The sequence below is a fragment of the Phascolarctos cinereus genome, unplaced genomic scaffold (genome assembly GCF_003287225.1).
Source record: "Phascolarctos cinereus isolate Bilbo 61053 unplaced genomic scaffold, phaCin_HiC Scaffold_2;HRSCAF=192, whole genome shotgun sequence".
NCBI classification, from domain to species: Eukaryota; Metazoa; Chordata; class Mammalia; order Diprotodontia; family Phascolarctidae; genus Phascolarctos; species Phascolarctos cinereus.
This window is the reverse complement of record NW_027555625.1, coordinates 206455067-206462875: the sequence shown is the minus strand read 5'-3', so window position 1 is coordinate 206462875 and position 7809 is coordinate 206455067. Positions and strand designations below refer to the sequence as shown.

General features: G+C 40.8%; 1 pseudogene; it reads right to left on the bottom strand.

Annotated features, from left to right (window-relative positions):
• Nucleotides 1–7232: 7232 nt before the first annotated feature.
• Nucleotides 7233–7539, bottom strand: LOC110212715 (DET1- and DDB1-associated protein 1 pseudogene; annotated as a pseudogene).
• Nucleotides 7540–7809: the final 270 nt, after the last annotated feature.

Sequence of the window (7809 nt, the reverse complement as noted above, 5' to 3'; positions counted from 1 at the left end):
TTTCAAGGTCCAGAAATTTATTCAGGATGTAGATCTTAAACATGCTTCAGGGCTTGAGAACTTACCTGATTTAAGCCCTATTGAAAACCTACGGCCTATACTCAAGGCTAGTCTTGGAAACACAGACTATTTGTCAACGGTATGCTTAATGCCCAATAGGATAAAAAGTGTGGTTTCACACTGAAGAATGAAAGTATAGGGGTAAAAATTGAGTGAGTTCAATGCTGAATTATGAAAAACAAGTGATTATAGCAAAAGGAAGACATTGCATGTCAATGTTTTTTAAGATGTAAAAATGCATAGGGAGGATTGTATGTCAATTTTAGTTATTTAACTTTGTCCCAATTAATTGAGACACCTCTGTACCTGTGTCTGTTTTTTTGTAAACTCCTTGAGGGCAGGGGACTGGTTTTTGCTTTTCTAGCCCTTAGATGAAGCCTAAAGTTTTCTGTTTGGAGTTGAAAACTTCATTTCCTGCTCCCTTCCTGATTTTCTAACCTCCTTATACCTTACTCTCCCCTTCACACTACATTGGCTTACTTGCAATTCCCAAAACACAACACTGCATTTCTAGTCTGTGTCTTTGTGCTGTCTCTTTCCAGTGTTTGTAATGCCCAGTTGCCTCATCTCTAACTTTTATGTTTCTTGTCTTCATGACTCAACTTAAGTCCCACCTTCTGCAGGAAACTTTCATAGTTTTCCCAGATGCTAATATCTCTCCATTTCAGACATCATATATATATATATATATATATATATATATATATATATATATATATATATATATTTATATACGCACACACACACACATATATATATTCACATACATATATACGTACTTATATGTATGTGTATAATATATATATATATATACATATATACTTATATGTATGTGTAATGATTATTAACGTCATTGCTGCAAAACTAGTTCTTAGAAAATAAGCAAAGACTAAAGATGATAAGACTATAAAACATCCCCCCTCCCTTATGTTTTTTTTTCCTTTCCTTCCAGTGGGTCTCGAAATCTTGTTCCCACAGAGGTAATGATGAACTCTGATCAATACACTAATATTATTATCTAATATATCTATATCTATATAGATAAACATATTATCTAATATATACACATATATCTTGTATATAGTTAGTAGCGTAGGGGACAGAAAACTGGACTTAGAGTCAACAAGACCTGAATTTGAATCCTGACTCAGGCATTTACTAGCTGTGTGACCCTGGGCAAGTCATTTAAACTTGCTTTAGTTTTTTTCATCTTTAAAATGAGAATAATAATAGCTCCTACCTTCCAGGTTTTTTGGGAGGACAAAATGAAACAATAATTATAAAGCACTTAGCATAGCGCCTAGCACATGGTACATAAATATTAGTTATTATTATTTTTACACTTTGTGTATTATTATCATACTGTGTAAACCTCAAAATTTTATACAAAATGTAAATATTATTATTATTATCAATAAATGCTTATGACTGACTGGGAGATACTGTAATGACTGGCAGCCAGAGTCAGAAAAAATGCCTCTGCACTAAAGTGATTTTGCTAGTCCCTGAAAACGATGCCTCAATATCTCCCACCCCAAGCTCCTTTATAGTTTGATGAGGGGTCATATTTACTATCAGGCATCAATGTTTCAGCAGATCTTCATATTTTCATTTTGTTAGCTGGATGTGCAGGGGTCTCCTGCCAGTTCTTGTGAAGCTTATATCAGGATGTAAAGGGAAAAAGCCCCAAAGTCAGCAGAAGCTAGGATCCGAGAGGCCGAACAGCATTACTGACAGTCTTTCTGTATCATCAGGCTTTTATGAGAACTTTTCTTCCCACCGCTCCCCCACCCCCCAAACCCCAGGGATTCAAGAGGGTAAAATTACATCAAGACTGCAGGGCCACATGGCCACAAATGATCAGTTTGTGGAGAAATTGCACAGGCCCAGCTGCAGGCCTGCTGACTCAATTGGAGGAGGCCCACAAAGCATTCCACCACTCTCTAAATCTGCAAAGTGCAGTTCCTGGTCCCCCAAACCCATAGTCTGGGCCTGTTGAAGCTCATTTGCCTAGCTCCTCACAGCATTAAGAACATTATAAGCACTTAAATGCTTTTTTTGAAATGAATTGAGTTACTTCCTCTTCTATCTGGCCCCATAAAAAATGATCTCTTCCTCTGAGCTTTCAGAAGCAGCTAAGCAGTGCAAAAAAAGATAGTGAGATGGCCTGGAGTCAGGTAGACCTGAATTCAAATCTGGCCTCAGAAACTTCTTAGATTTGTGATCCTGGGTAAGTCACTTAACCTCTATCTGTTTCAATTCCTTGGCTATAAAATGGGGGTAATAAGAGTACCCACCTCCCTTGGTCATTGTGAGGATTAAATGAGATAATAGGGGGCAGCTAGGTAGCACAGTGTATAGAGCACTGGCTCTGGAGTCAGGAGGACCTGAACTCAAATCCAATCTCAGACAAGACACTTGGCACTTACCAGCTGTGTGACCCTGGGCAAGTCACTTAACTCCAATTGCCTCACCAAAAAAAAAAACCAAACCCCAAAAAACCCAAACTAAATGGGATAATATTTATAAAGTGCCTAGCACAGTTCCTGGCACATTTGTTGTTGTTGTTCATTTGTTTCAGTTATGCCTCATTCTTTGTGACCCCATTTGAGGTTTTGTTGGCAAAGATGCTGGAGTTGTTTGCCATTTCCTTCTCCAGCTCATTTTACAAATGAGGAAACTGAGGCAAACAGGGTTAAGTGACTTGCTCAGGGTCACATAGCTAGTAAGTATCTGAGGTCAGATTTGATCTTATATCTTCCTGACTCTAGGCCTGAGCTCTATTGCCCGTCTGGTGTTTTCACCCTGTCACATAGTAAGTGCTTAATACATTTTTTTTGAAGTCAGTCATTCAATAAGCATTTATGAAGCACTTCTTATGTATGTGCCTATTACTGGGGTAAATGCTGAGGATACAAAGGAAGTAAAAAACACAATCCCTGCTCACAAGGAGCTCACATTCTAAAGGGGGAGACGATATACAAACACTTAAAGGGTAATTGTGCATCACTTTCTTCACCTGATGCAAATTCCTGCTTCCCCAAGAGTTGTGATGATGTGGAATGGAAATGTCTTGGAGAGACGGCAGTATAGACATTTTGTATTGGGTTCTGCTCTGCTAATTCTGTGGTGGACTGCAGAATCTTTGATTGGCTACAGCTGCAGAATTAGATTTTTAAACTCTTTGTTAAGGTAGGGTCTGCTTCCAGGGTGGAGAATGTACTGTCCCAAGCTTTGGGGGTTTTGTGCAACTGTTTTCAGAGGTGCTTCTAGGGACCTGTAAATTTTCAGTTTTTACAAGGTGGTATGATCAAAAGCGAGGTGTTTACTCCTTTCCTGGCTTGGGCTCTGATCTGTGAGTGACCACAAGCACTCTTTTCTGCCTTGGAACTGTGAGGAGGATTCCCTCTCTACTGCCACCACCACCACAAGTTCCACCGTGCCAGTGCTCCTCCTCTCCTCAGGATTGCCATCCAGAACTGTGACCCAGATCCAAGCATGGGCAAAGCAAGAGAATCCTGCCTCAGTGCCAGCAAAGAGATCCCTGCAATCCCCCTCTCATCAGTCGCTTGATCCCCCCTCAGTCTCTGAGCTGAGAGCTCCAAAAGCAGCTGCTGCCCCAGGGCTTCTCCAGGACTGGGGGCTGGACTTAGCTCCTCTCTCACCGTAGTCCAACAGACCTTTCATATTGACCTTCTAACTTGTCTTTGGCATTTGTGGGTTTAGCAGTCTGGAAACCTCCACAGCTGCCTGTGATTTAGTCCCCTGAGGCCTGCTCTTTGCCTGCATGCCCATGCTGAACTGCACTCCTCTCCCAGCCTGGTGCAACAGACATTTCCAATCAACCATCCAGGTTGTCTTGGGCTGGAAATTTGTTTCACTCTGTCTTTTTGTGGATTCTGCTGCTCTAGAATTTGTTTAGAGCCATTTTTACAGGTATTTGGAGGGGTTTGGAGGACAGCTCAATCAAGTCACTGCTTTTACTCTGCCATCTTGGCTCCAGCTGCAGAATTAGAACTGTGGGCATCTTCTTGGTAGATCTATCTGTTCTTGGTTTAACTTTTTCACTTTTAGTATCCAGTGAGAGATAGTGATGTAAAAAGGGGGGGCCTGAGGGCCCTCATCCTCCAAGATCAACAAGTGGCCCCATGAAAACAGGCCTCAGTCCTTTGTCTCACTATTATTTCGTTTTAGGATAAGATTAATCTGGAGGCACTGACCCCATGAGTTTCAATAGGTCAGGAAAGGAAGACTTTTGGAGTCTGGGCCTCCAAAATTCTAAGAATTTGAGTTTATCCAAATTTTACAACCATCTAGATGTCCATGTCCCAAGGAGCAAGGGGTGACAGTTGGGAGTGACCTTTGGGATCCGCCCTAGTGGTAGCTAAGATAAGAGCTAATCCATCAATGATGCCACCTGTGGACCTTAACTTGATGCTGCCTATGGAGAAATTGTACCAAGTATGAACCCACTCTTTACAGAAATGAGACCAAGATGGTGTTAGAGTGTTCCAAATTGGGAGAAATGTTTATACTTTTATTATTGCTATATATTCAAAGTCAATATCCCTTTGTAAAAGCTAATGGATGTTAGATGATAAAAGGAAACTGGCACACTAGTCCCTGAGGCATAACAATGAGGGGAATAAAACCAGTTGGGATTTGAACCTATGGCAGTAGAGAAGAGACACCTCGAGTGCCTTAAGAGTATCCCTAAAACCTTGATGGAGGAGATGTGGTAGGCTTGGCTCTGGGACACTGAGCCAGAGCATACTTGATATGCAACCATATACAGAGGGAAGACCCTAGTAGTGGGAGGAACTGGGAAAGGCCTCTTAAAGAAGTGGGATTTAAGCTGATTCTTGAAAGAAGCCAGAGAAGCCAGGAGCCAGAGGCAAAGAAGGAGAAAATTCTAGTCATGGAGGATAGTCAGTGAAAAGTACAGTCAAGAGATATAGTGTTGTGTGTAAGGAATTACATATAAGAAAGCTTATTTCTCTGAGTTTTAGAACATATGAAGAAGAGTTAAGTGAAAGAAGATTGGGAAGGTTAGAAGAGGCCAGGTTGTGAAGGGCTTTAAAAGCCAGTCATGCTTTTATATTTGATCTAGGAGGCAATAGGGAGTCATTGGAGTTCATTGAATAGGAAGGTGACAGGTCAGACTTGCATCTTAGAAAGATCACTGTGACAACTGAGTGGCAGATAGACTGGAGAAGGGAGAGAAGTGAGGCAGAGAAATCAACCAAAGGGCTATTGCAATAGCTAAGGCATGAGATGAAGAATTATACCAGAGGGGTGGCTATACAAGTGGAGAGAAGAAGAAATATGCAAGAGATGTTCTGGAGTTAGAAATGATGAGACTTTGGCAACAGATTGGTTATGTGGGTGAGTGTAAGTGAAGGGTCAAGGATAACACTAAGGTTGTGAGGCTGGGTGCCTAGTAGGATGGTGGTGCTTTCATCAGTAATAGGGAAGTTTGGAAGAGGAGAGGGTTTGAGGAGAAGGATGATGTTTTGTACATGTTGACTTTGAGGCATCTATAGGGCAGCTAGTCCAAGATGTCCAATAGATAACTGGTGATGTGAGACTGGAGGTCAGAAAAGTTAGGTAGGGATAAATACATCTCAGAATCATCTGTGTAAATATGATCATTGAACCTGTGGGACCAATGACATGACCAAAGAGGATAGTCTAAAGTAGGAGTTTTTAACTTAGGATCTATGAACTTGTTTTTGAAAATATTTTGATAGCTCCAATTCAATATAACTGGCTTCCTTTTTAAAAAAAAATTGGCTTCCTTTTTAATCTTATGTATTTCATTTTATGCATTTAAAAAACATTATTCTGAAAAGGGATCCATAGGCTTCACCAGACTAACCAAGGGATCCATGACACAAAAAGGTTGAGAGGCCCTAATATACACAGAAGGGCCCAGTACAGCGCTTTAGGTGACACCCACAGTTAGTGGACTTGGTCTGGAGGAACAGCCAGCAAAGGAGACTGAGAAGGAACAGTCAGACAGGTGGCAGGAGAACCAGGAAAGAACAGTCACAAAACCTAGAAAGGAAAGAGAATCAGAAGAAGAAGAGGGTAATTGACAGTGTCAAATGTTGCAGAGAGATGAAGGATGAGGGCTGAGGAAAGGCCATTAGATTTGTGAAAGCAGAGAACATCAATAACTTTGGAGAGAGCATTTTGAGTTGAAGAATGACACCAGAAGCTTTCATAGCACTTTGTCCTCTTTTATCACACTTTACCTTGTATTATTGTTAGACCCATTTCTAATCATGATAGCAATGGCATTTATACAGTGCTTTATATGCTTAAAAATTGGATCATCACAACAATCCTAAACAGTAAAGGGTACTACAGGTATTTTCAATCTCATTTTATAGATAAAGAAATTGAGGCTTAGAGTCCTGAAATCACTTGCCCATGGCCACATAATTAAGAAATGTTGGAGGGAGAATTTGAATCTGGAATTCTCGTAATTCCAAGGCCAGCATTCTTTCTATTGCTAAAGTGCCAAACATAGGTTTTTGACCCTAGCACAAAATCCTAGAATCTGAGTTAGAAGGGTTCTCATAGATCATGTAACATAATTTGTTCCTGAACAAGTATTCATTCTACAATGCTCTTGATGAATTTTAATCCAACCTCTGCTTGGCAACCTCTAGTGGTTCCCGAGGTCAGCACTTCTTAAACTGTGGGTTGCCCCCATGTGGGGTCTCCAAAAAATTGGAAACAGTAAAAGTTTTCTGAAGGGGTAAGGTCCAAAAATTGATTCAAAATCAAGTGCATAATAAATCTGAGGTGTTTCTGGCAGCTCTTGCCTATGTTGCACACTTTACTGTAGCTTTGCTTTTGAGCATAAAGTGCGTCCACTTTGCATTTTGCATGCCCTCAGGCCATGCAACGCAAGGAATGCTGCCTAAATGCAAAAAGGGGTCACAAGTGGAAAAAGTTTTTTTCCCTTTTTAAAGCATCTACCAGTGTTACACTACACCATCCCATGACTGGCTGTTAACCATCACTCCATACATTTTACAACGTAAATAAAAATTGCAGAAATAAAAAAAAAAACATTGGCTCCTATGAAGTCAGAAGTGGTTTGGGCTGCATAGTGCAGAGGGAAGGGGCTCACACACTGTGATTGAGGGAAAGCAAGAGTCCTAAGTGTCTTTGATCATGTCCTGGCTGTCTGTCCTGGCAATTTTGTTTTTGGTGGGGGGGACACTGAGCTCTCAACCTCTAGTTCTACTTGTACCTGCTTACTCTTCTTTGCAGAATTCTTTTTGTCCCATTGCTGATGAAGATAACACGAAAGAACGTCTTTTCTGTTACAATAATCTGTTCTGATGGATATTCTCTTGTGGGAAGATAGACTGATGGCCGTCTGTTCAATGCTTTGCACATAGAATCAGCATGAAATCTGCTTTTGTTGGAGAGAGGTAATTCTTTCAAAAAATCTGCCATCATCCTCTGCCTCTTCCTCAGCTGCGGCCACCACGGCCGCTGCAGAACAACTTCCGAAGTGGAAAAAGTTTAAGAAGCCCCGTCCTAGGTAGCCCATCTACTTTTAGAATGCTCTGGTTGCTAGAAAGTTTTTCCTTATGGTAAGCCTAAATCTGCAACTATGTTAAGCTTAAATTTGTAACTTTCACCAAGTTTTTCCTTTTGGGGCAAAACAGAGCACACCCAGTCCCTCTTCCACATGACATCTTTTTATATGTATCCCAGCAAAGTCTT